Source organism: Lates calcarifer, unplaced genomic scaffold, assembly GCF_001640805.2.
Source record: "Lates calcarifer isolate ASB-BC8 unplaced genomic scaffold, TLL_Latcal_v3 _unitig_2348_quiver_2236, whole genome shotgun sequence".
NCBI lineage: Eukaryota > Metazoa > Chordata > Actinopteri > Centropomidae > Lates > Lates calcarifer.
Genome location: NW_026116155.1, coordinates 1 through 24,524, shown reverse-complemented (window position 1 = coordinate 24,524; position 24,524 = coordinate 1). Strand labels below are relative to the sequence as shown.

At 48.2% G+C, this 24,524-nt stretch overlaps 16 non-coding genes and 2 pseudogenes across 16 annotated transcripts; all 18 read right to left on the bottom strand.

The window, feature by feature from the left end:
* Positions 1-4,488: 4,488 nt before the first annotated feature.
* On the bottom strand, positions 4,489-4,600 carry LOC127140100 (U5 spliceosomal RNA). Its single transcript, XR_007810453.1, has one exon. It is a non-coding gene; the product is annotated as a U5 spliceosomal RNA (small nuclear RNA).
* A 375-nt stretch (positions 4,601-4,975) lies between these two features.
* LOC127140102 (U1 spliceosomal RNA) lies at positions 4,976-5,139 on the bottom strand. The gene has a single exon (XR_007810455.1). It is a non-coding gene; the product is annotated as a U1 spliceosomal RNA (small nuclear RNA).
* A 562-nt stretch (positions 5,140-5,701) lies between these two features.
* Positions 5,702-5,892, bottom strand: LOC127140093 (U2 spliceosomal RNA). Its single transcript, XR_007810448.1, has one exon. It is a non-coding gene; the product is annotated as a U2 spliceosomal RNA (small nuclear RNA).
* A 181-nt stretch (positions 5,893-6,073) lies between these two features.
* LOC127140105 (U5 spliceosomal RNA) lies at positions 6,074-6,185 on the bottom strand. The gene has a single exon (XR_007810458.1). It is a non-coding gene; the product is annotated as a U5 spliceosomal RNA (small nuclear RNA).
* A 380-nt stretch (positions 6,186-6,565) lies between these two features.
* On the bottom strand, positions 6,566-6,729 carry LOC127140106 (U1 spliceosomal RNA). Its single transcript, XR_007810459.1, has one exon. It is a non-coding gene; the product is annotated as a U1 spliceosomal RNA (small nuclear RNA).
* Positions 6,730-7,291: 562 nt separating this feature from the next.
* Positions 7,292-7,511, bottom strand: LOC127140098 (uncharacterized; annotated as a pseudogene).
* A 5,681-nt stretch (positions 7,512-13,192) lies between these two features.
* LOC127140099 (U5 spliceosomal RNA) lies at positions 13,193-13,304 on the bottom strand. Its single transcript, XR_007810452.1, has one exon. It is a non-coding gene; the product is annotated as a U5 spliceosomal RNA (small nuclear RNA).
* A 375-nt stretch (positions 13,305-13,679) lies between these two features.
* LOC127140091 (U1 spliceosomal RNA) lies at positions 13,680-13,843 on the bottom strand. The gene has a single exon (XR_007810446.1). It is a non-coding gene; the product is annotated as a U1 spliceosomal RNA (small nuclear RNA).
* Positions 13,844-14,405: 562 nt separating this feature from the next.
* LOC127140097 (uncharacterized) lies at positions 14,406-14,620 on the bottom strand (annotated as a pseudogene).
* Positions 14,621-20,126: 5,506 nt separating this feature from the next.
* LOC127140095 (U2 spliceosomal RNA) lies at positions 20,127-20,317 on the bottom strand. The gene has a single exon (XR_007810450.1). It is a non-coding gene; the product is annotated as a U2 spliceosomal RNA (small nuclear RNA).
* A 181-nt stretch (positions 20,318-20,498) lies between these two features.
* LOC127140104 (U5 spliceosomal RNA) lies at positions 20,499-20,610 on the bottom strand. The gene has a single exon (XR_007810457.1). It is a non-coding gene; the product is annotated as a U5 spliceosomal RNA (small nuclear RNA).
* Positions 20,611-20,985: 375 nt separating this feature from the next.
* On the bottom strand, positions 20,986-21,149 carry LOC127140107 (U1 spliceosomal RNA). Its single transcript, XR_007810460.1, has one exon. It is a non-coding gene; the product is annotated as a U1 spliceosomal RNA (small nuclear RNA).
* Positions 21,150-21,711: 562 nt separating this feature from the next.
* Positions 21,712-21,902, bottom strand: LOC127140094 (U2 spliceosomal RNA). The gene has a single exon (XR_007810449.1). It is a non-coding gene; the product is annotated as a U2 spliceosomal RNA (small nuclear RNA).
* A 182-nt stretch (positions 21,903-22,084) lies between these two features.
* Positions 22,085-22,196, bottom strand: LOC127140103 (U5 spliceosomal RNA). The gene has a single exon (XR_007810456.1). It is a non-coding gene; the product is annotated as a U5 spliceosomal RNA (small nuclear RNA).
* Positions 22,197-22,567: 371 nt separating this feature from the next.
* On the bottom strand, positions 22,568-22,729 carry LOC127140108 (U1 spliceosomal RNA). The gene has a single exon (XR_007810461.1). It is a non-coding gene; the product is annotated as a U1 spliceosomal RNA (small nuclear RNA).
* Positions 22,730-23,290: 561 nt separating this feature from the next.
* On the bottom strand, positions 23,291-23,482 carry LOC127140096 (U2 spliceosomal RNA). Its single transcript, XR_007810451.1, has one exon. It is a non-coding gene; the product is annotated as a U2 spliceosomal RNA (small nuclear RNA).
* Positions 23,483-23,665: 183 nt separating this feature from the next.
* On the bottom strand, positions 23,666-23,777 carry LOC127140101 (U5 spliceosomal RNA). The gene has a single exon (XR_007810454.1). It is a non-coding gene; the product is annotated as a U5 spliceosomal RNA (small nuclear RNA).
* Positions 23,778-24,148: 371 nt separating this feature from the next.
* Positions 24,149-24,311, bottom strand: LOC127140092 (U1 spliceosomal RNA). The gene has a single exon (XR_007810447.1). It is a non-coding gene; the product is annotated as a U1 spliceosomal RNA (small nuclear RNA).
* Positions 24,312-24,524: the final 213 nt, after the last annotated feature.

The following is a 24,524-nucleotide window of genomic DNA, read 5'->3' as shown; positions in this document are numbered from 1 at the left end:
CGCGACGTATCGGCTTCCTAAAAACAAGTGTAGGTCAGGTACTCCTTTTCCCCTTTTTCTTTTGGCCTCCTCATCACGTCTCTCCTCAGTCTTTCCCACTTGGAGCCCCACAAAAAGTAAAAGATGGCTCGGTCAAGATCTAAAAGCACTCTCCTAGGAGGGATAAAAACGGAACTGATCAGTAAAAGCAAGGGTAAAATCACTGCTTTGATGATTAAAAACCTTCCCTTCAATGGTCAGTCCTCTAAGTCCCCAGTATCCTAGTCTTTGCCTTACTTTCCTACCACGTCTGGCCAATTTGTTTTCCCTCCCCCTCCTTGTCAAATTTGACCCCAGTATTCTCTGGTCAGTCTGTGTCACAGTCAGGGGGAGTCCTGTCATTTCAGTCGCCGTCCATGGCCATAAAGTTGGGCTTGGGTCTTGCCTCTGTTGAGTTTTGACCCAGAGGCCCGTCCAAACCAGTCAGTCAAGTCCAGCGTCCTGTTGACAGATAAAAGGTCGGTGCATAAAACGTTCACGTCGTCCATGTATAAAACGCATTTAGTCTGAAGTCCCCGCTCCCTGGGATTCCGATCCCATTGATTCGTTGGTCCCTTCTCAAGATCTGCGCCAGAGGTTCTATACAGATGACATAGAGGAGGGCAGATAACGGACAGCCCTGACGAACACCGCAGTTAATATCCACTGCTTTTGTCAGGTGCCCGTTAATAACAAATCTGCTGGTGATGCTCCGGTACAGCAATCCCCCCAAGCTATAACCTTTCTGGAAATCCCATTTTTGCAGTACCCGAAAGAGGTACTGGTGCGAGACCCGATCGAAGGCTTTTTCAAAATCTAAATTTAGTACTATTAGCCTGATGTTTCTGTCTCTCGCGTAACAGATGGTGTCTCGGATCAGTACGAGGCTGTCGGTGATCTTCCTCCCCGGAATGGCGCAGGCTTGATCTGGGTGAATCACCTCTTCTAAAAATCCAGACATACGTGAGGCTAAAAAAAGTTTGCAGTCAAAGTTTAAAAGAGTGATAGGTCTCCAGTTCTTCAAATCAGTCTTATCTTTGGCCTTGTGAAGGAGAGTCACTATCCCTATTCTAAACTGTCAGGAAGTCGGTCTAGTCGTTCAAAACCCATAAAAACAGCAAGCAAATCAGGTGCTAAAATGTCCCAAAATGTCAAATAAAATTCCAGGGGAAGTCCATCTTGTCCTGGGGACTTCCCCTTCTTAAAACCTGTGATGCATTTATTTAACTCTAAAATCGTAAAATCTTGGGTTAAAAGCACGCTGCTTTCTACTGTCCCGGTAATGAGGTTTAAAACTTCTGTCATGGTGTCTTTTTCAATAGGTTTCCTTTGGTACAATTTTTCATAGTAGTTTTCAACAACTTGTTTAATTTCTTCTATTGTTTCTACTGTGCACCCATTTTCTTTTGTTAGTTTACAAACCGTTCCCCTTTTATTTATGATTTTCTTAAAAAAATACCTTGTGCACTTTTCCCCCTCTTCAATTTCTTGTTCCCTGCTTCTTAAAATGACACCTTTACTTTTGGTTTCTGCTAAAACCGACATCTCTGTTTTGACTTGTTTTATTTCCTCACTAAATCCATTCGCATTGTTGTAGTTTAAATAGCGTTGTAGTCGTTTCTGCAGTCCCATCATGCGTCTATTTTCCCTACTCTTTTTTCTTCCCTGCCTGTCTAAAAAAAAGTCTGGGTCTTTTCCTTCACCTTTCCCACCAGTGTGCGATGTGTCGTAAAAGTCTTGAAGGGTCTGCCACTCTCTGTACTGCTCCCCTGTATTGGTTGACTTAAAACCTGGTCTTCTAAAAGGGAGCAGTTGAGTTTCCACAGACCACTTCCTGATGTCACACCCGAAGAGAGCGAAAGGGTGCAGGAAAGCATCAGGTGATCGGAAAAGAAAACAGGGGTCAATCTAGCATCGGTTGGTGGGCAGTCCCGTGTAAAAATATAGTCTATGCGAGAGGCTCTGGTGCCATCACCACTGAACCAGGTGAAGCCCTCCTCTCTAGGATGCATGGTTTTTAAAACAGTCCTGAATTTTAAAATCCCTGCATATGCCCTGTAGTAAAGTGATGCTTTATCAACTTTAAAAATCTTGCCCTCCTCTTTTCCTGTCTTTCCTGCTTAAAATACAATTAAAATCACCCCCTACAACTAAAGGTTCCCTACCTAGCATGTGGAACTGCAGTTCTTCTAAAAGGTCATACCTGTCATTCCTGTCATTAAAGCCATAAATATTTAAGAGATTAAAATCCCTTCCCCTAAAAGTCAAGTGTGCTAAAAGTGCCCGACCATTTCTCACCACAGTGCTGCCCTTCACCAGAACCTTAGGATTTTTGATTAAAATGGCCACTCCATCATTTTTGTTGTAATTTGATCCACTCCATATTGATGTATATGGCCACAACTCCTCCCACTGTCTGTAGTGTTTTAAAAACGGAATGCCACATTCCTGTATTAAAAACACATCTGACTTAAAGGAAACAAGATAGGATAAAATACTCTGGGCTCTAACTCGCGACTTCACACTTCTCACATTGACGGGTTGAGAAGGTGAGAGTCATGAGTATGGTTAAAAACAACAGGTATGAAATTTTAAAAGGACTATACAAGGAATTTCAGAGATAAAATGGCAGTCAGATAATCTGCTGTGAATGGAGCTCTTCCTTCACTCTTACAGGTGAAGAGTAAGGGGGTTTAGCTCCAGTCCCCGGATGGACTCTGGGGGTTGGTCTAGGCTGCAACCTTGCATTTAGTTTTGAGTCCTTAGGGGTTGATTGCAGAGCTATTGTTAAAAATGAGACCTCATTTGGTGAATCGGAGGGGAAGACTCTGGGCTCCTCCACAGATGAACTGTCTGAGAGAGTCCCAACTCTTCCCCTCTTCTCTGAGAATACAGGAGACTCAGAGGACAATTCTGATGCCAGCCTCTTTGTTTGCTGGGCGTTGGGGGGGGAGGCATCCTCGCTATCAGTCTGCAATTGGCCTTCCTCATTATCTGAACTAGCTCCGCCCTCTACCTGCATTGCCCCATCCTCTCCAGAACTCTCTGTTGATGGGGGCTGTTGCAGGCCCCTCCCTTTCTCCCGCCTCATCTGATTCCACTCCTCCAATCACAGGATTTGGCGGGAGATTTGAATTTTCCGGCCCAGCCTCTTCAATTAGCTCTCTAACTGCCTGGCCTGGTCCACCATTTTGCCACTTGCTTTTGCTGCCTTTACTTTGTTGGCAAAAGATTTGGGGCAATCTCTGAAGAGGTGGTTTGATTCTCCACATAGATTGCATTTTCTGCCATTGGTGCACTCCTCAAAGGTGTGCCCAATTTCTCTGCATTTCCCACAGACAGTCTGCTGACAAGCTTCGGCCAGGTGCCCGTGCTCACCACACTTGCGGCAGAGCTTGGGCTGACCCTGGTAATGGATGTAGCCCCTGTTTTCTCCCAGAACTATCATGGATGGCAGATGTTTTAGGCCTTGGAAGCCCTGGGGGTCCTGCCATTGTTGAATGGGGACCCTCCAAGCGCAGTTCCAAATGCCATCCTCATCTCTCACTTTGGTAGCCTGGCCTTTAACAGTGCAATATCTTCCCAGCCACAAACAAATGTCCTCTGCATTCACTGTTTCATTGAACATTCTGACAATAACCGTTTTTAAGGCATTGTCAGTCAGTTTCTCCACACTGAAGGCAGAAAACTGGGGTTTAACATTTTCAAAACGTGTCCAAAACTCTCTTAGCAGAGCTGCTGAACGGAAACTCACATCAAAGCCTTTACCAAAAGGCAAGGTCAGTATACAGTTCAGATCATTTGGTGTGAAACCCAAGGCTTTTTGGACTAGCTTCCTGGAGAAGTCCAGTCTGGACATCCCCAGGAGTTTACCCTCTCTCTCCACAAATTTAAACGAACGCTGTGGTGCCTCCGCATGCCGGCATGGGTGGCCGACATGATGGAGGCACCACAAGCTAAAAAAGTGCTTAAAACAATAAAACCAGTAAAAGATCAATCCGATAAGTAAGAATAATGAAAAACAATAAATAACACAAGAGACAAAGAGTACTTACCTGATCGGCCTGGTCAAGATGTTACAACCTGCAGAGAACAGGTAAAATAGCTCTCTCAGCCAATGAATTCCTATTTGTTAAAGATTTTCAATTACTGGAAAATTGAAATGCTTTAAACAAGGAACATTTAGAAATATCCTCCCAAGCACTGATAAAACCGATGCCACGACAGACAAGTATTTTAACCACCAACAGGAGGCGATCGCAGTCTTAGCCAAAAGGCCGAGAAGCGATGAGTCCAAAGCGTTTCGTGTTCCGTCCAAGCTCTTGGCACGATCCTCTCTTGTCACGGTGCCCTGTTTTCAAGCCAGCCTAACAATGGCTGCTGCTTAGCACCCCCACCCAGTCTCCCCACTTTGCACCCCTGGTTCTTAGCGGAGACAGCCGTTTGACTTTTCACACACTCAAAGGGCTCAGCCTTACGGCCAAACCTACCAAAAATAGCTTAAACTCGTTGGCGTTTCTCTCCACGGAAGTCTTTAGTAAAAGGCGAAAGACTTGTGCGTTATGAAGAGAAACCAGAGTCAGTACGGCCTTCGCCTTGAGGGCAGCCGAGAACCCCAGTCGTCCCAGCCACCACCGTCACGGTAGGCCTCTCTTTGCGCCTGCCGCGTTCCAAATCCCAGATCGCACCCGTCAGCTACCCTGCCCCGTACTGTCACATGCGCTATCCAATGGGGTTTGCGGAGGGTTAGGCTTAGGCGGAAAGCCCCGCCTTTGGGGGGCGGGGGCGGGGGCTGGGGCATGTGTGCTTGTAACATACAGAAACGCCCACCAATCGTCACGGCCCGACAACAGCACCGACTCTGCAGTCGTAAAACTGGCATAGTTGGCAGCACGCTTTCACGCTTACGAGTAAAAGAAGCTACCCGGGACACCTTGTTTTCCTTTGACGTAGCGGTCAGGGGAAAGCGCGAACGCAGTCCCCCACTACCAGAAATTATGCAGTCGAGACTCCCACATTTGGGGAATTCGCAGGGGTCAGCGCAACCGGAGTGCAATGGCTGAGCCTCGCCCTGGGTGAACCACCTTCTTGATCATGGTATCTCCCCTGCCAGGTAAGTATGAGTTGGAGTTGTCAGAGACGGTGGGGTCGGTTCCAGACACAGCACCCTGGCTGATGGTGGCCACACTGCACAATGCCAGAGTTCGGCGACATCAGCATTAGCTGACCCTCATCTGAGGCTTGTCCCCGAGGCGTTGCAAGCACTATACTGCAGTTTGACAAAGTTGCGCGGTGCACAAACTTTGCTGGTTTTATTGACTTTTCTCACCGGTCGGAGCTCGGCCCAGACAAACTGGAATGTGCCTGTTTTTTTTTCAAAAAACAGTAATGCATAAGCCGTGTATGCTCCCGTCTCTAAAGGTCTGTTGGACACGTTATCCCTTATATAGAGAGAACTGCTTACTTTACCTTCTTTTCCAGCTGCAAAAGAGAGACGGTACACCCTGATCAACCTCCGGGGAAGGGAAAAATCAAGAGTGCACCACTAAGCGTACGACTCAGTAACCGCATCAGGGCTTTGAGCAACTTGTACCCTATCGATAAAGGAATGTGAGAAAAGCAAGGGACTCCCCTGGAAAAAACACCCCCCACAAAACTCTATAGTTACATTGCACGTTTCCAGAGAATGTGCACCGTACCTGGAGGTAATGCAATACCGGGTCGATGCGTGGAGTGGAAGGAGCAAGCCCCCGTTCCGGCTCCCTGATCCAAAAATCAATTTAATATATGGTCCCCGGGTAGGGGACGTATCAGATATTAAACTGATAAGAACAGATACTACACTTGATCTTAGCCAAAAGGCCGAGAAGCGATGAGTCCAAAGCGTTTCGTGTTCCGTCCAAGCTCTTGGCACGATCCTCTCTTGTCACGGTGCCCTGTTTTCAAGCCAGCCTAACAATGGCTGCTGCTTAGCACCCCCACCCAGTCTCCCCACTTTGCACCCCTGGTTCTTAGCGGAGACAGCCGTTTGACTTTTCACACACTCAAAGGGCTCAGCCTTACGGCCAAACCTACCAAAAATAGCTTAAACTCGTTGGCGTTCCTCTCCACGGAAGTCTTTAGTAAAAGGCGAAAGACTTGTGCGTTATGAAGAGAAACCAGAGTCAGTACGGCCTTCGCCTTGAGGGCAGCCGAGAACCCCAGTCGTCCCAGCCACCACCGTCACGGTAGGCCTCTCTTTGCGCCTGCCGCGTTCCAAATCCCAGATCGCACCCGTCAGCTACCCTGCCCCGTACTGTCACATGCGCTATCCAATGGGGTTTGCGGAGGGTTAGGCTTAGGCGGAAAGCCCCGCCTTTGGGGGGCGGGGCGGGGTCGGGGGCTGGGGCATGTGTGCTTGTAAAATACAGAAACGCCCACCAATCGTCACGGCCCGACAACAGCACCGACTCTGCAGTCGTAAAACTGGCATAGTTGGCAGCACGCTTTCACGCTTACGAGTAAAAGAAGCTACCCGGGACACCTTGTTTTCCTTTGACGTAGCGGTCAGGGGAGAGCGCGAACGCAGTCCCCCACTACCAGAAATTATGCAGTCGAGACTCCCACATTTGGGGAATTCGCAGGGGTCAGCGCAACCGGAGTGCAATGGCTGAGCCTCGCCCTGGGTGAACCACCTTCTTGATCATGGTATCTCCCCTGCCAGGTAAGTATGAGTTGGAGTTGTCAGAGACGGTGGGGTCGGTTCCAGACACAGCACCCTGGCTGATGGTGGCCACACTGCACAATGCCAGAGTTCGGCGACATCAGCATTAGCTGACCCTCATCTGAGGCTTGTCCCCGAGGCGTTGCAAGCACTATACTGCAGTTTGACAAAGTTGCGCGGTGCACAAACTTTGCTGGTTTTATTGACTTTTCTCACCGGTCGGAGCTCGGCCCAGACAAACTGGAATGTGCCTGTTTTTTTTCAAAAAACAGTAATGCATAAGCCGTGTATGCTCCCGTCTCTAAAGGTCTGTTGGACACGTTATCCCCTTCTATAGAGGGAACTGCTTACTTTACCTTCTTTTCCAGCTGCAAAAGAGAGACGGTACACCCTGATCAACCTCCGGGGAAGGGAAAAATCAAGAGTGCACCACTAAGCGTACCACTCAGTAACCGCATCAGGGCTTTGAGCAACTTGTACCCTATCGATAAAGGAATGTGAGAAAAGCAAGGGACTCCCCTGGAAAAAACACCCCCCACAAAACTCTATAGTTACATTGCACGTTTCCAGAGAATGTGCACCGTACCTGGAGGTAATGCAATACCGGGTCGATGCGTGGAGTGGAAGGAGCAAGCCCCCGTTCCGGCTCCCTGATCCAAAAATCAATTTAATATATGGTCCCCGGGTAGGGGACGTATCAGATATTAAACTGATAAGAACAGATTTTTTTTTTTTTTTTTTTTTTTTTTTCTCTTTATTGATACTCATTTCCATTTTCCATAGAAACTTTTGCATAATTAAAAAAAATACACCCTACATCAAAATACAACTTGTCAACAATTGTGGATAATCTGTAAAATCATAGTTAAGACAATGAAAACAGTACTTTTAAGAGGTTTTACAGATTAAAAAAAAAAAACAACAAAGTTGTAAAGGAATATTTTAAAAGGGAGTGTATTTGTTAAAAGGTTCTCTTGTGCAGGAGCAGGGTGAGTCCCTACCCAGGGTTACTCACTCCGCTCCTCCAAACAGTAAGTCTCTCAGGATCCTGTCCTGGTGCTCATAGGAGATCCCCGCCCTCTCGCTCCTTCCCACCTTCCTCTCCCGGAGAGCCAGGCCGCCGCTGCTTTGACCTTTTCCCGTGTAGCTCCGGCTCCTTCGTCCGAATGGGCACAGAGGCGATTCTTCTTTGTGGCTGTGTCAAGGCCTGCCGCCTGCAGCTTCGGCCACTTGGACCGTCGCTGCGGCCATCCGGATCACAGCCACGGGGGGCATCTGCATGTGCTTCCTTACCAGCAAGTTTCTGGAGGTCCACATGGCGTCTTTGATGGCGGCCAGGGTGAGCCACTGCTTGGCAAAGTCGTCTTTTTTGATTGCTTCCTGGCTCACCCCATAGAGCACCAGCTGTGCTGTAAGGACCTCCCTTGCTGGCAAGTACGGGAATTGTAAGGAGCCGGCCATTGCCCACTGGTCTACGGCAGCGCTGCACTCCCAGAGCAGATGCCTCACCGACTCAGGCGCACCACAACCAGGTCGGGGGCAGGTTGAGAGCGCCGACATGCCCCGGGAGTGCATGACGGACCTGACCGGGAGGATCTCGTGAGCCACCATCCATGACAGGTCCCGGAGTCTGTTTGGAAGAGCGGGGTGGTTGACGTTGCGCCAAACTGTTGAGGGCTGGCCTAATGGAAGCCCGCGCACTGGACTCACTGGTTCCTGCTCCTGCACAACAGAAATCAACACACGGTGATTGGCTAAAACTTGCAGCTCCTCCTGCTCCAGGTTAAAATGCTTTAAAAACTTCTGAATAAAAGCATAGGCTGGTGGCAGGTTAAAGGACACAGGTACTTTAAGATCAGTGGGTAAAATCTTCAGTCTTTTGAGATAAGAACCCATCCAGAATCGTGTCATTGCTGTGGTCTTAGGGTTTCTGGATGGGTCTGTAGCATATTTCACGTATAGCGCGACGTATCGGCTTCCTAAAAACAAGTGTAGGTCAGGTACTCCTTTTCCCCCTTTTTCTTTTGGCCTCCTCATCACGTCTCTCCTCAGTCTTTCCCACTTGGAGCCCCACAAAAAGTAAAAGATGGCTCGGTCAAGATCTAAAAGCACTCTCCTAGGAGGGATAAAAACGGAACTGATCAGTAAAAGCAAGGGTAAAATCACTGCTTTGATGATTAAAACCTTCCCTTCAATGGTCAGTCCTCTAAGTCCCCAGTATCCTAGTCTTTGCCTTACTTTTCCTACCACGTCTGGCCAATTTGTTTTCCCTCCCCCCTCCTTGTCAAATTTGACCCCCAGTATTCTCTGGTCAGTCTGTGTCACAGTCAGGGGGAGTCCTGTCATTTCAGTCGCCGTCCATGGCCCATAAAGTTGGGCTTGGGTCTTGCCTCTGTTGAGTTTTGACCCAGAGGCCCATCCAAACCAGTCAGTCAAGTCCAGCGTCCTGTTGACAGATAAAAGGTCGGTGCATAAAACGTTCACGTCGTCCATGTATAAAACGCATTTAGTCTGAAGTCCCCCGCTCCCTGGGATTCCGATCCCATTGATTCGTTGGTCCCTTCTCAAGATCTGCGCCAGAGGTTCTATACAGATGACATAGAGGAGGGCAGATAACGGACAGCCCTGACGAACACCGCAGTTAATATCCACTGCTTTTGTCAGGTGCCCGTTAATAACAAATCTGCTGGTGATGCTCCGGTACAGCAATCCCACCCAAGCTATAAACCTTTCTGGAAATCCCATTTTTTGCAGTACCCGAAAGAGGTACTGGTGCGAGACCCGATCGAAGGCTTTTTCAAAATCTAAATTTAGTACTATTAGCCTGATGTTTCTGTCTCTCGCGTAACAGATGGTGTCTCGGATCAGTACGAGGCTGTCGGTGATCTTCCTCCCCGGAATGGCGCAGGCTTGATCTGAGTGAATCACCTCTTCTAAAAATCCAGACATACGTGAGGCTAAAAGTTTGCTAAAAAGTTTGCAGTCAAAGTTTAAAAGAGTGATAGGTCTCCAGTTCTTCAAATCAGTCTTATCTTTGGCCTTGTGAAGGAGAGTCACTATCCCTATTCTAAAACTGTCAGGAAGTCGGTCTAGTCGTTCAAAACCCATAAAAACAGCAAGCAAATCAGGTGCTAAAATGTCCCAAAATGTCAAATAAAATTCCAGGGGAAGTCCATCTTGTCCTGGGGACTTCCCCTTCTTAAAACCTGTGATGCATTTATTTAACTCTAAAATCGTAAAATCTTGGGTTAAAAGCACGCTGCTTTCTACTGTCCCGGTAATGAGGTTTAAAACTTCTGTCATGGTGTCTTTTTCAATAGGTTTCCTTTGGTACAATTTTTCATAGTAGTTTTCAACAACTTGTTTAATTTCTTCTATTGTTTCTACTGTGCACCCATTTTCTTTTGTTAGTTTACAAACCGTTCCCCTTTTATTTATGATTTTCTTAAAAAAATACCTTGTGCACTTTTCCCCCTCTTCAATTTCTTGTTCCCTGCTTCTTAAAATGACACCTTTACTTTTGGTTTCTGCTAAAACCGACATCTCTGTTTTGACTTGTTTTATTTCCTCACTAAAATCCATTCCGCATTGTTGTAGTTTAAAATAGCGTTGTAGTCGTTTCTGCAGTCCCATCATGCGTCTATTTTCCCTACTCTTTTTTCTCTTCCCTGCCTGTCTAAAAAAAGTCTGGGTCTTTTCCTTCACCATTTCCCACCAGTGTGCGCATGTGTCGTAAAAGTCTTGAAGGGTCTGCCACTCTCTGTACTGCTCCCTGTATTGGTTGACTAAAACCTGGTCTTCTAAAAGGGAGCAGTTGAGTTTCCACAGACCACTTCCTGATGTCACACCCGAAGAGAGCGAAAGGGTGCAGGAAAGCATCAGGTGATCGGAAAAGAAAACAGGGGTCAATCTAGCATCGGTTGGTGGGCAGTCCCGTGTAAAAATATAGTCTATGCGAGAGGCTCTGGTGCCATCACCACTGAACCAGGTGAAGCCCTCCTCTCTAGGATGCATGGTTTTAAAACAGTCCTGAATTTTAAAATCCCTGCATATGCCCTGTAGTAAAAGTGATGCTTTATCAACTTTAAAATCTTGCCCTCCTCTTTTCCTGTCTTTCCTGCTTAAAATACAATTAAAATCACCCCCTACAACTAAAGGTTCCCTACCTAGCATGTGGAACTGCAGTTCTTCTAAAAGGTCATACCTGTCATTCCTGTCATTAAAGCCATAAATATTTAAGAGATTAAAATCCCTTCCCCTAAAAGTCAAGTGTGCTAAAAGTGCCCGACCATTTCTCACCACAGTGCTGCCCTTCACCAGAACCTTAGGATTTTTGATTAAAATGGCCACTCCATCATTTTTGTTGTAATTTGATCCACTCCATATTGATGTATATGGCCACAACTCCTCCCACTGTCTGTAGTGTTTTAAAAACGGAATGCCACATTCCTGTATTAAAAACACATCTGACTTAAAGGAAACAAGATAGGATAAAATACTCTGGGCTCTAACTCGCGACTTCACACTTCTCACATTGACGGTTGAGAAGGTGAGAGTCATGAGTATGGTTAAAAACAACAGGTATGAAATTTTAAAAGGACTATACAAGGAATTTCAGAGATAAAATGGCAGTCAGATAATCTGCTGTGAATGGAGCTCTTCCTTCACTCTTACAGGTGAAGAGTAAGGGGGTTTAGCTCCAGTCCCCGGATGGACTCTGGGGGTTGGTCTAGGCTGCAACCTTGCATTTAGTTTTGAGTCCTTAGGGGTTGATTGCAGAGCTATTGTTAAAAATGAGACCTCATTTGGTGAATCGGAGGGGAAGACTCTGGGCTCCTCCACAGATGAACTGTCTGAGAGAGTCCCAACTCTTCCCCTCTTCTCTGAGAATACAGGAGACTCAGAGGACAATTCTGATGCCAGCCTCTTTGTTTGCTGGGCGTTGGGGGGGGAGGCATCCTCGCTATCAGTCTGCAATTGGCCTTCCTCATTATCTGAACTAGCTCCGCCCTCTACCTGCATTGCCCCATCCTCTCCAGAACTCTCTGTTGATGGGGCTGTTGCAGGCCCCTCCCTTTCTCCCGCCTCATCTGATTCCACTCCTCCAATCACAGGATTTGGCGGGAGATTTGAATTTTCCGGCCCAGCCTCTTCAATTAGCTCTCTAACTGCCTGGCCTGGTCCACCATTTTGCCCACTTGCTTTTGCTGCCTTTACTTTGTTGGCAAAAGATTTGGGGCAATCTCTGAAGAGGTGGTTTGATTCTCCACATAGATTGCATTTTCTGCCATTGGTGCACTCCTCAAAGGTGTGCCCAATTTCTCTGCATTTCCCACAGACAGTCTGCTGACAAGCTTCGGCCAGGTGCCCGTGCTCACCACACTTGCGGCAGAGCTTGGGCTGACCCTGGTAATGGATGTAGCCCCTGTTTTCTCCCAGAACTATCATGGATGGCAGATGTTTTAGGCCTTGGAAGCCCTGGGGGTCCTGCCATTGTTGAATGGGGACCCTCCAAGCGCAGTTCCAAATGCCATCCTCATCTCTCACTTTGGTAGCCTGGCCTTTAACAGTGCAATATCTTCCCAGCCACAAACAAATGTCCTCTGCATTCACTGTTTCATTGAACATTCTGACAATAACCGTTTTTAAGGCATTGTCAGTCAGTTTCTCCACACTGAAGGCAGAAAACTGGGGTTTAACATTTTCAAAACGTGTCCAAAACTCTCTTAGCAGAGCTGCTGAACGGAAACTCACATCAAAGCCTTTACCAAAAGGCAAGGTCAGTATACAGTTCAGATCATTTGGTGTGAAACCCAAGGCTTTTTGGACTAGCTTCCTGGAGAAGTCCAGTCTGGACATCCCCAGGAGTTTACCCTCTCTCTCCACAAAATTTAAACGAACGCTGTGGTGCCTCCGCATGCCGGCATGGGTGGCCGACATGATGGAGGCACCACAAGCTAAAAAAGTGCTTAAAACAATAAAACCAGTAAAAGATCAATCCGATAAGTAAGAATAATGAAAAACAATAAATAACACAAGAGACAAAGAGTACTTACCTGATCGGCCTGGTCAAGATGTTACAACCTGCAGAGAACAGGTAAAATAGCTCTCTCAGCCAATGAATTCCTATTTGTTAAAGATTTTCAATTACTGGAAAATTGAAATGCTTTAAACAAGGAACATTTAGAAATATCCTCCCAAGCACTGATAAAACCGATGCCACAACAGACAAGTATTTTAACCACCAACAGGAGGCGATCGCAGTCTTAGCCAAAAGGCCGAGAAGCGATGAGTCCAAAGCGTTTCGTGTTCCGTCCAAGCTCTTGGCACGATCCTCTCTTGTCACGGTGCCCTGTTTTCAAGCCAGCCTAACAATGGCTGCTGCTTAGCACCCCCACCCAGTCTCCCCACTTTGCACCCCTGGTTCTTAGCGGAGACAGCCGTTTGACTTTTCACACACTCAAAGGGCTCAGCCTTACGGCCAAACCTACCAAAAATAGCTTAAACTCGTTGGCGTTTCTCTCCACGGAAGTCTTTAGTAAAAGGCGAAAGACTTGTGCGTTATGAAGAGAAACCAGAGTCAGTACGGCCTTCGCCTTGAGGGCAGCCGAGAACCCCAGTCGTCCCAGCCACCACCGTCACGGTAGGCCTCTCTTTGCGCCTGCCGCGTTCCAAATCCCAGATCGCACCCGTCAGCTACCCTGCCCCGTACTGTCACATGCGCTATCCAATGGGGTTTGCGGAGGGTTAGGCTTAGGCGGAAAGCCCCGCCTTTGGGGGGCGGGGGCGGGGGCTGGGGCATGTGTGCTTGTAACATACAGAAACGCCCACCAATCGTCACGGCCCGACAACAGCACCGACTCTGCAGTCGTAAAACTGGCATAGTTGGCAGCACGCTTTCACGCTTACGAGTAAAAGAAGCTACCCGGGACACCTTGTTTTCCTTTGACGTAGCGGTCAGGGGAAAGCGCGAACGCAGTCCCCCACTACCAGAAATTATGCAGTCGAGACTCCCACATTTGGGGAATTCGCAGGGGTCAGCGCAACCGGAGTGCAATGGCTGAGCCTCGCCCTGGGTGAACCACCTTCTTGATCATGGTATCTCCCCTGCCAGGTAAGTATGAGTTGGAGTTGTCAGAGACGGTGGGGTCGGTTCCAGACACAGCACCCTGGCTGATGGTGGCCACACTGCACAATGCCAGAGTTCGGCGACATCAGCATTAGCTGACCCTCATCTGAGGCTTGTCCCCGAGGCGTTGCAAGCACTATACTGCAGTTTGACAAAGTTGCGCGGTGCACAAACTTTGCTGGTTTTATTGACTTTTCTCACCGGTCGGAGCTCGGCCCAGACAAACTGGAATGTGCCTGTTTTTTTTCAAAAAACAGTAATGCATAAGCCGTGTATGCTCCCGTCTCTAAAGGTCTGTTGGACACGTTATCCCCTTATATAGAGAGAACTGCTTACTTTACCTTCTTTTCCAGCTGCAAAAGAGAGACGGTACACCCTGATCAACCTCCGGGGAAGGGAAAAATCAAGAGTGCACCACTAAGCGTACGACTCAGTAACCGCATCAGGGCTTTGAGCAACTTGTACCCTATCGATAAAGGAATGTGAGAAAAGCAAGGGACTCCCCTGGAAAAAACACCCCCCACAAAACTCTATAGTTACATTGCACGTTTCCAGAGAATGTGCACCGTACCTGGAGGTAATGCAATACCGGGTCGATGCGTGGAGTGGAAGGAGCAAGCCCCCGTTCCGGCTCCCTGATCCAAAAATCAATTTAATATATGGTCCCCGGGTAGGGGACGTATCAGATATTAAACTGATAAGAACAGATTTTTTTTTTTTTTTTTTTTTTCTCTTTATTGATACTCATTTCCATTTTCCATAGAAACTTTTGCATAATTAAAAAAAATACACCCTACATCAAAATACAACTTGTCAACAATTGTGGATAATCTGTAAAATCATAGTTAAGACAATGAAAACAGTACTTTTAAGAGGTTTTACAGATTAAAAAAAAAAACAACAAAGTTGTAAAGGAATATTTTAAAAGGGAGTGTATTTGTTAAAAGGTTCTCTTGTGCAGGAGCAGGGTGAGTCCCTACCCAGGGTTACTCACTCCGCTCCTCCAAACAGTAAGTCTCTCAGGATCCTGTCCTGGTGCTCATAGGAGATCCCCGCCCTCTCGCTCCTTCCCACCTTCCTCTCCCGGAGAGCCAGGCCGCCGCTGCTTTGACCTTTTCCCGTGTAGCTCCGGCTCCTTCGTCCGAATGGGCACAGAGGCGATTCTTCTTTGTGGCTGTGTCCTAGGCCTGCCGCCTGCAGCTTCGGCCACTTGGACCGTCGCTGCGGCCATCCGGATCACAGCCACGGGGGGCATCTGCATGTGCTTCCTTACCAGCAAGTTTCTGGAGGTCCACATGGCGTCTTTGATGGCGGCCAGGGTGAGCCACTGCTTGGCAAAGTCGTCTTTTTTGATTGCTTCCTGGCTCACCCCATAGAGCACCAGCTGTGCTGTAAGGACCTCCCTTGCTGGCAAGTACGGGAATTGTAAGGAGCCGGCCATTGCCCACTGGTCTACGGCAGCGCTGCACTCCCAGAGCAGATGCCTCACCGACTCAGGCGCACCACAACCAGGTCGGGGGCAGGTTGAGAGCGCCGACATGCCCCGGGAGTGCATGACGGACCTGACCGGGAGGATCTCGTGAGCCACCATCCATGACAGGTCCCGGAGTCTGTTTGGAAGAGCGGGGTGGTTGACGTTGCGCCAAACTGTTGAGGGCTGGCCTAATGGAAGCCCGCGCACTGGACTCACTGGTTCCTGCTCCTGCACAACAGAAATCAACACACGGTGATTGGCTAAAACTTGCAGCTCCTCCTGCTCCAGGTTAAAATGCTTTAAAAACTTCTGAATAAAAGCATAGGCTGGTGGCAGGTTAAAGGACACAGGTACTTTAAGATCAGTGGGTAAAATCTTCAGTCTTTTGAGATAAGAACCCATCCAGAATCGTGTCATTGCTGTGGTCTTAGGGTTTCTGGATGGGTCTGTAGCATATTTCACGTATAGCGCGACGTATCGGCTTCCTAAAAACAAGTGTAGGTCAGGTACTCCTTTTCCCCCTTTTTCTTTTGGCCTCCTCATCACGTCTCTCCTCAGTCTTTCCCACTTGGAGCCCCACAAAAAGTAAAAGATGGCTCGGTCAAGATCTAAAAGCACTCTCCTAGGAGGGATAAAAACGGAACTGATCAGTAAAAGCAAGGGTAAAATCACTGCTTTGATGATTAAAACCTTCCCTTCAATGGTCAGTCCTCTAAGTCCCCAGTATCCTAGTCTTTGCCTTACTTTTCCTACCACGTCTGGCCAATTTGTTTTCCCTCCCCCCTCCTTGTCAAATTTGACCCCCAGTATTCTCTGGTCAGTCTGTGTCACAGTCAGGGGGAGTCCTGTCATTTCAGTCGCCGTCCATGGCCCATAAAGTTGGGCTTGGGTCTTGCCTCTGTTGAGTTTTGACCCAGAGGCCCATCCAAACCAGTCAGTCAAGTCCAGCGTCCTGTTGACAGATAAAAGGTCGGTGCATAAAACGTTCACGTCGTCCATGTATAAAACGCATTTAGTCTGAAGTCCCCCGCTCCCTGGGATTCCGATCCCATTGATTCGTTGGTCCCTTCTCAAGATCTGCGCCAGAGGTTCTATACAGATGACATAGAGGAGGGCAGATAACGGACAGCCCTGACGAACACCGCAGTTAATATCCACTGCTTTTGTCAGGTGCCCGTTAATAACAAATCTGCTGGTGATGCTCCGGTACAGCAATCCCACCCAAGCTATAAACCTTTCTGGAAATCCCATTTTTTGCAGTACCCGAAAGAGGTACTGGTGCGAGACCCGATCGAAGGCTTTTTCAAAATCTAAATTTAGTACTATTAGCCTGATGTTTCTGTCTCTCGCGTAACAGATGGTGTCTCGGATCAGTACGAGGCTGTCGGTGATCTTCCTCCCCGGAATGGCGCAGGCTTGATCTGAGTGAATCACCTCTTCTAAAAATCCAGACATACGTGAGGCTAAAAGTTTGCTAAAAAGTTTGCAGTCAAAGTTTAAAAGAGTGATAGGTCTCCAGTTCTTCAAATCAGTCTTATCTTTGGCCTTGTGAAGGAGAGTCACTATCCCTATTCTAAAACTGTCAGGAAGTCGGTCTAGTCGTTCAAAACCCATAAAAACAGCAAGCAAATCAGGTGCTAAAATGTCCCAAAATGTCAAATAAAATTCCAGGGGAAGTCCATCTTGTCCTGGGGACTTCCCCTTCTTAAAACCTGTGATGCATTTATTTAACTCTAAAATCGTAAAATCTTGGGTTAAAAGCACGCTGCTTTCTACTGTCCCGGTAATGAGGTTTAAAACTTCTGTCATGGTGTCTTTTTCAATAGGTTTCCTTTGGTACGATTTTTCATAGTAGTTTTCAACAACTTGTTTAATTTCTTCTATTGTTTCTACTGTGCACCCATTTTCTTTTGTTAGTTTACAAACCGTTCCCCTTTTATTTATGATTTTCTTAAAAAAATACCTTGTGCACTTTTCCCCCTCTTCAATTTCTTGTTCCCTGCTTCTTAAAATGACACCTTTACTTTTGGTTTCTGCTAAAACCGACATCTCTGTTTTGACTTGTTTTATTTCCTCACTAAAATCCATTCCGCATTGTTGTAGTTTAAAATAGCGTTGTAGTCGTTTCTGCAGTCCCATCATGCGTCTATTTTCCCTACTCTTTTTTCTCTTCCCTGCCTGTCTAAAAAAAGTCTGGGTCTTTTCCTTCACCATTTCCCACCAGTGTGCGCATGTGTCGTAAAAGTCTTGAAGGGTCTGCCACTCTCTGTACTGCTCCCTGTATTGGTTGACTAAAACCTGGTCTTCTAAAAGGGAGCAGTTGAGTTTCCACAGACCACTTCCTGATGTCACACCCGAAGAGAGCGAAAGGGTGCAGGAAAGCATCAGGTGATCGGAAAAGAAAACAGGGGTCAATCTAGCATCGGTTGGTGGGCAGTCCCGTGTAAAAATATAGTCTATGCGAGAGGCTCTGGTGCCATCACCACTGAACCAGGTGAAGCCCTCCTCTCTAGGATGCATGGTTTTAAAACAGTCCTGAATTTTAAAATCCCTGCATATGCCCTGTAGTAAAAGTGATGCTTTATCAACTTTAAAATCTTGCCCTCCTCTTTTCCTGTCTTTCCTGCTTAAAATACAATTAAAATCACCCCCTACAACTAAAGGTTCCCTACCTAGCATGTGGAACTGCAGTTCTTCTAAAAGGTCATACCTGTCATTCCTGTCATTAAAGCCATAAATATTTAAGAGATTAAAATCCCTTCCCCTAAAAGTCAAGTGTGCTAAAAGTGCCCGACCATTTCTCACCACAGTGCTGCCCTTCACCAGAACCTTAGGATTTTTGATTAAAATGGCCACTCCATCATTTTTGTTGTAATTTGATCCACTCCATATTGATGTATATGGCCACAACTCCTCCCACTGTCTGTAGTGTTTTAAAAACGGAATGCCACATTCCTGTATTAAAAACACATCTGACTTAAAGGAAACAAGATAGGATAAAATACTCTGGGCTCTAACTCGCGACTTCACACTTCTCACATTGACGGTTGAGAAGGTGAGAGTCATGAGTATGGTTAAAAACAACAGGTATGAAATTTTAAAAGGACTATACAAGGAATTTCAGAGATAAAATGGCAGTCAGATAATCTGCTGTGAATGGAGCTCTTCCTTCACTCTTACAGGTGAAGAGTAAGGGGGTTTAGCTCCAGTCCCCGGATGGACTCTGGGGGTTGGTCTAGGCTGCAACCTTGCATTTAGTTTTGAGTCCTTAGGGGTTGATTGCAGAGCTATTGTTAAAAATGAGACCTCATTTGGTGAATCGGAGGGGAAGACTCTGGGCTCCTCCACAGATGAACTGTCTGAGAGAGTCCCAACTCTTCCCCTCTTCTCTGAGAATACAGGAGACTCAGAGGACAATTCTGATGCCAGCCTCTTTGTTTGCTGGGCGTTGGGGGGGGAGGCATCCTCGCTATCAGTCTGCAATTGGCCTTCCTCATTATCTGAACTAGCTCCGCCCTCTACCTGCATTGCCCCATCCTCTCCAGAACTCTCTGTTGATGGGGCTGTTGCAGGCCCCTCCCTTTCTCCCGCCTCATCTGATTCCACTCCTCCAATCACAGGATTTGGCGGGAGATTTGAATTTTCCGGCCCAGCCTCTTCAATTAGCTCTCTAACTGCCTGGCCTGGTCCACCATTTTGCCCACTTGCTTTTGCTGCCTTTACTTTGTTGGCAAAAGATTTGGGGCAATCTCTGAAGAGGTGGTTTGATTCTCCACATAGATTGCATTTTCTGCCATTGGTGCACTCCTCAAAGGTGTGCCCAATTTCTCTGCATTTCCCACAGACAGTCTGCTGACAAGCTTCGGCCAGGTGCCCGTGCTCACCACACTTGCGGCAGAGCTTGGGCTGATCCTGGTAATGGATGTAGCCCCTGTTTTCTCCCAGAACTATCATGGATGGCAGATGTTTTAGGCCTTGGAAGCCCTGGGGGTCCTGCCATTGTTGAATGGGGACCCTCCAAGCGCAGTTCCAAATGCCATCCTCATCTCTCACTTTGGTAGCCTGGCCTTTAACAGTGCAATATCTTCCCAGCCACAAACAAATGTCCTCTGCATTCACTGTTTCATTGAACATTCTGACAATAACCGTTTTTAAGGCATTGTCAGTCAGTTTCTCCACACTGAAGGCAGAAAACTGGGGTTTAACATTTTCAAAACGTGTCCAAAACTCTCTTAGCAGAGCTGCTGAACGGAAACTCACATCAAAGCCTTTACCAAAAGGCAAGGTCAGTATACAGTTCAGATCATTTGGTGTGAAACCCAAGGCTTTTTGGACTAGCTTCCTGGAGAAGTCCAGTCTGGACATCCCCAGGAGTTTACCCTCTCTCTCCACAAAATTTAAACGAACGCTGTGGTGCCTCCGCATGCCGGCATGGGTGGCCGACATGATGGAGGCACCACAAGCTAAAAAAGTGCTGAAAACAATAAAACCAGTAAAAGATCAATCCGACAAGTAAGAATAATGAAAAACAATAAATAACACAAGAGACAAAGAGTACTTACCTGATCGGCCTGGTCAAGATGTTACAACCTGCAGAGAACAGGTAAAATAGCTCTCTCAGCCAATGAATTCCTATTTGTTAAAGATTTTCAATTACTGGAAAATTGAAATGCTTTAAACAAGGAACATTTAGAAATATCCTCCCAAGCACTGATAAAACCGATGCCACGACAGACAAGTATTTTAACCACCAACAGGAGGCGATCGCAGTCTTAGCCAAAAGGCCGAGAAGCGTTTCCAGAGAACAGTGCACCGTACCTGGAGGTAATGCAATACCGGGTCGATGCGTGGAGTGGAAGGAGCAAGCCCCCGTTCCGGCTCCCTGATCCAAAAATCAATTTAATATATGGTCCCCGGGTAGGGGACGTATCAGATATTAAACTGATAAGAACAGATACTACACTTGATCTTAGCCAAAAGGCCGAGAAGCGATGAGTCCAAAGCGTTTCGTGTTCCGTTCAAGCTCTTGGCACGATCCTCTCTTGTCACGGTGCCCTGTTTTCAAGCCAGCCTAACAATGGCTGCTGCTTAGCACCCCCACCCAGTCTCCCCACTTTGCACCCCTGGTTCTTAGCGGAGACAGCCGTTTGACTTTTCACACACTCAAAGGGCTCAGCCTTACGGCCAAACCTACCAAAAATAGCTTAAACTCGTTGGCGTTCCTCTCCACGGAAGTCTTTAGTAAAAGGCGAAAGACTTGTGCGTTATGAAGAGAAACCAGAGTCAGTACGGCCTTCGCCTTGAGGGCAGCCGAGAACCCCAGTCGTCCCAGCCACCACCGTCACGGTAGGCCTCTCTTTGCGCCTGCCGCGTTCCAAATCCCAGATCGCACCCGTCAGCTACCCTGCCCCGTACTGTCACATGCGCTATCCAATGGGGTTTGCGGAGGGTTAGGCTTAGGCGGAAAGCCCCGCCTTTGGGGGGCGGGGCGGGGGCTGGGGCATGTGTGCTTGTAACATACAGAAACGCCCACCAATCGTCACGGCCCGACAACAGCACCGACTCTGCAGTCGTAAAACTGGGCATAGTTGGCAGCACGCTTTCACGCTTACGAGTAAAAGAAGCTACCCGGGACACCTTGTTTTCCTTTGACGTAGCGGTCAGGGGAGAGCGCGAACGCAGTCCCCCACTATCAGAAATTATGCAGTCGAGACTCCCACATTTGGGGAATTCGCAGGGGTCAGCGCAACCGGAGTGCAATGGCTGAGCCTCGCCCTGGGTGAACCACCTTCTTGATCATGGTATCTCCCCTGCCAGGTAAGTATGAGTTGGAGTTGTCAGAGACGGTGGGGTCGGTTCCAGACACAGCACCCTGGCTGATGGTGGCCACACTGCACAATGCCAGAGTTCGGCGACATCAGCATTAGCTGACCCTCATCTGAGGCTTGTCCCCGAGGCGTTGCAAGCACTATACTGCAGTTTGACAAAGTTGCGCGGTGCACAAACTTTGCTGGTTTTATTGACTTTTCTCACCGGTCGGAGCTCGGCCCAGACAAACTGGAATGTGCCTGTTTTTTTTCAAAAAACAGTAATGCATAAGCCGTGTATGCTCCCGTCTCTAAAGGTCTGTTGGACACGTTATCCCCTTATATAGAGAGAACTGCTTACTTTACCTTCTTTTCCAGCTGCAAAAGAGAGACGGTACACCCTGATCAACCTCCGGGGAAGGGAAAAATCAAGAGTGCACCACTAAGCGTACGACTCAGTAACCGCATCAGAGCTTTGAGCAACTTGTACCCTATCGATAAAGGAATGTGAGAAAAGCAAGGGACTCCCCTGGAAAAAACACCCCCCACAAAACTCTATAGTTACATTGCACGTTTCCAGAGAATGTGCACCGTACCTGGAGATAATGCAATACCGGGTCGATGCGTGGAGTGGAAGGAGCAAGCCCCCGTTCCGGCTCCCTGATCCAAAAATCAATTTAATATATGGTCCCCGGGTAGGGGACGTATCAGATATTAAACTGATAAGAACAGATACTACACTTGATCTTAGCCAAAAGGCCGAGAAGCGATGAGTCCAAAGCGTTTCGTGTTCCGTCCAAGCTCTTGGCACGATCCTCTCTTGTCACGGTGCCCTGTTTTCAAGCCAGCCTAACAATGGCTGCTGCTTAGCACCCCCCACCCAGTCTCCCCACTTTGCACCCCTGGTTCTTAGCGGAGACAGCCGTTTGACTTTTCACACACTCAAAGGGCTCAGCCTTACGGCCAAACCTACCAAAAATAGCTTAAACTCGTTGGCGTTCCTCTCCACGGAAGTCTTTAGTAAAAGGCGAAAGACTTGTGCGTTATGAAGAGAAACCAGAGTCAGTACGGCCTTCGCCTTGAGGGCAGCCGAGAACCCCAGTCGTCCCAGCCACCACCGTCACGGTAGGCCTCTCTTTGCGCCTGCCGCGTTCCAAATCCCAGATCGCACCCGTCAGCTACCCTGCCCCGTACTGTCACATGCGCTATCCAATGGGGTTTGCGGAGGGTTAGGCTTAGGCGGAAAGCCCCGCCTTTGGGGGGCGGGGGCGGGGGGGCATGTGTGCTTGTAACATACAGAAACGCCCACCAATCGTCACGGCCGACAACAGCACCGACTCTGCAGTCGTAAAACTGGCATAGTTGGCAGCACGCTTTCACGCTTACGAGTAAAAGAAGCTACCCGGGACACCTTGTTTTCCTTTGACGTAGCGGTCAGGGGAGAGCGCGAACGCAGTCCCCACTACCAGAAATTATGCAGTCGAGACTCCCACATTTGGGGAATTCGCAGGGGTCAGCGCAACCGGAGTGCAATGGCTGAGCCTCGCCCTGGGTGAACCACCTTCTTGATCATGGTATCTCCCCTGCCAGGTAAGTATGAGTTGGAGTTGTCAGAGACGGTGGGTCGGTTCCAGACACAGCACCCTGGCTGATGGTGGCCACACTGCACAATGCAGAGTTCGGCGACATCAGCATTAGCTGACCCTCATCTGAGGCTTGTCCCCGAGGCGTTGCAAGCACTATACTGCAGTTTGACAAAGTTGCGCGGTGCACAAACTTTGCTGGTTTTATTGACTTTTCTCACCGGTCGGAGCTCGGCCCAGACAAACTGGAATGTGCCTGTTTTTTTTTCAAAAAACAGTAATGCATAAGCCGTGTATGCTCCCGTCTCTAAAGGTCTGTTGGACACGTTATCCCCTTCATATAGAGGGAACTGCTTACTTTACCTTCTTTTCAGCTGCAAAAGAGAGACGGTACACCCTGATCAACCTCCGGGGAAGGGAAAAATCAGAGTGCACCACTAAGCGTACGACTCAGTAACCGCATCAGGGCTTTGAGCAACTTGTACCCTATCGATAAAGGAATGTGAGAAAAGCAAGGGGACTCCCCTGGAAAAAACACCCCCCACAAAACTCTATAGTTACATTGCACGTTTCCAGAGAATGTGCACCGTACCTGGAGGTAATGCAATACCGGGTCGATGCGTGGAGTGGAAGGAGCAAGCCCCCGTTCCGGGCTCCCTGATCCAAAAATCAATTTAATATATGGTCCCCGGGTAGGGGACGTATCAGATATTAAACTGATAAGAACAGATACTACACTTGATCTTAGCCAAAAGGCCGAGAAGCGATGAGTCCAAAGCGTTTCGTGTTCCGTCCAAGCTCTTGGCACGATCCTCTCTTGTCACGGTGCCCTGTTTTCAAGCCAGCCTAAACAATGGCTGCTGCTTAGCACCCCCACCCAGTCTCCCCCACTTTGCACCCCTGGTTCTTAGCGGAGACAGCCGTTTGACTTTTCACACACTCAAAGGGCTCAGCCTTACGGCCAAACCTACCAAAAATAGCTTAAACTCGTTGGCGTTCCTCTCCACGGAAGTCTTTAGTAAAAGGCGAAAGACTTGTGCGTTATGAAGAGAAACCAGAGTCAGTACGGCCTTCGCCTTGAGGCAGCCGAGAACCCCAGTCGTCCCAGCCACCACCGTCACGGTAGGCCTCTCTTTGCGCCTGCCGCGTTCCAAATCCCAGATCGCACCCGTCAGCTACCCTGCCCCGTACTGTCACATGCGCTATCCAATGGGGGTTTGCGGAGGGTTAGGCTTAGGCGGAAAGCCCCGCCTTTGGGGGCGGGGGCGGGGGCTGGGGCATGTGTGCTTGTAACATACAGAAACGCCCACCAATCGTCACGGCCGACAACAGCACCGACTCTGCAGTCGTAAAACTGGCATAGTTGGCAGCACGCTTTCACGCTTACGAGTAAAAAAGCTACCCGGGACACCTTGTTTTCCTTTGACGTAGCGGTCAGGGAGAGCGCGAACGCAGTCCCCCACTACCAGAAATTATGCAGTCGAGACTCCCACATTTGGGAATTCGCAGGGGTCAGCGCAACCGGAGTGCAATGGCTGAGCCTCGCCCTGGGTGAACCACCTTCTTGATCATGGTATCTCCCCTGCCAGGTAAGTATGAGTTGGAGTTGTCAGAGACGGTGGGGTCGGTTCCAGACACAGCACCCTGGCTGATGGTGGCCACACTGCACAATGCCAGAGTTCGGCGACATCAGCATTAGCTGACCCTCATCTGAGGCTTGTCCCCGAGGCGTTGCAAGCACTATACTGCAGTTTGACAAAGTTGCGCGGTGCACAAACTTTGCTGGTTTTATTGACTTTTCTCACCGGTC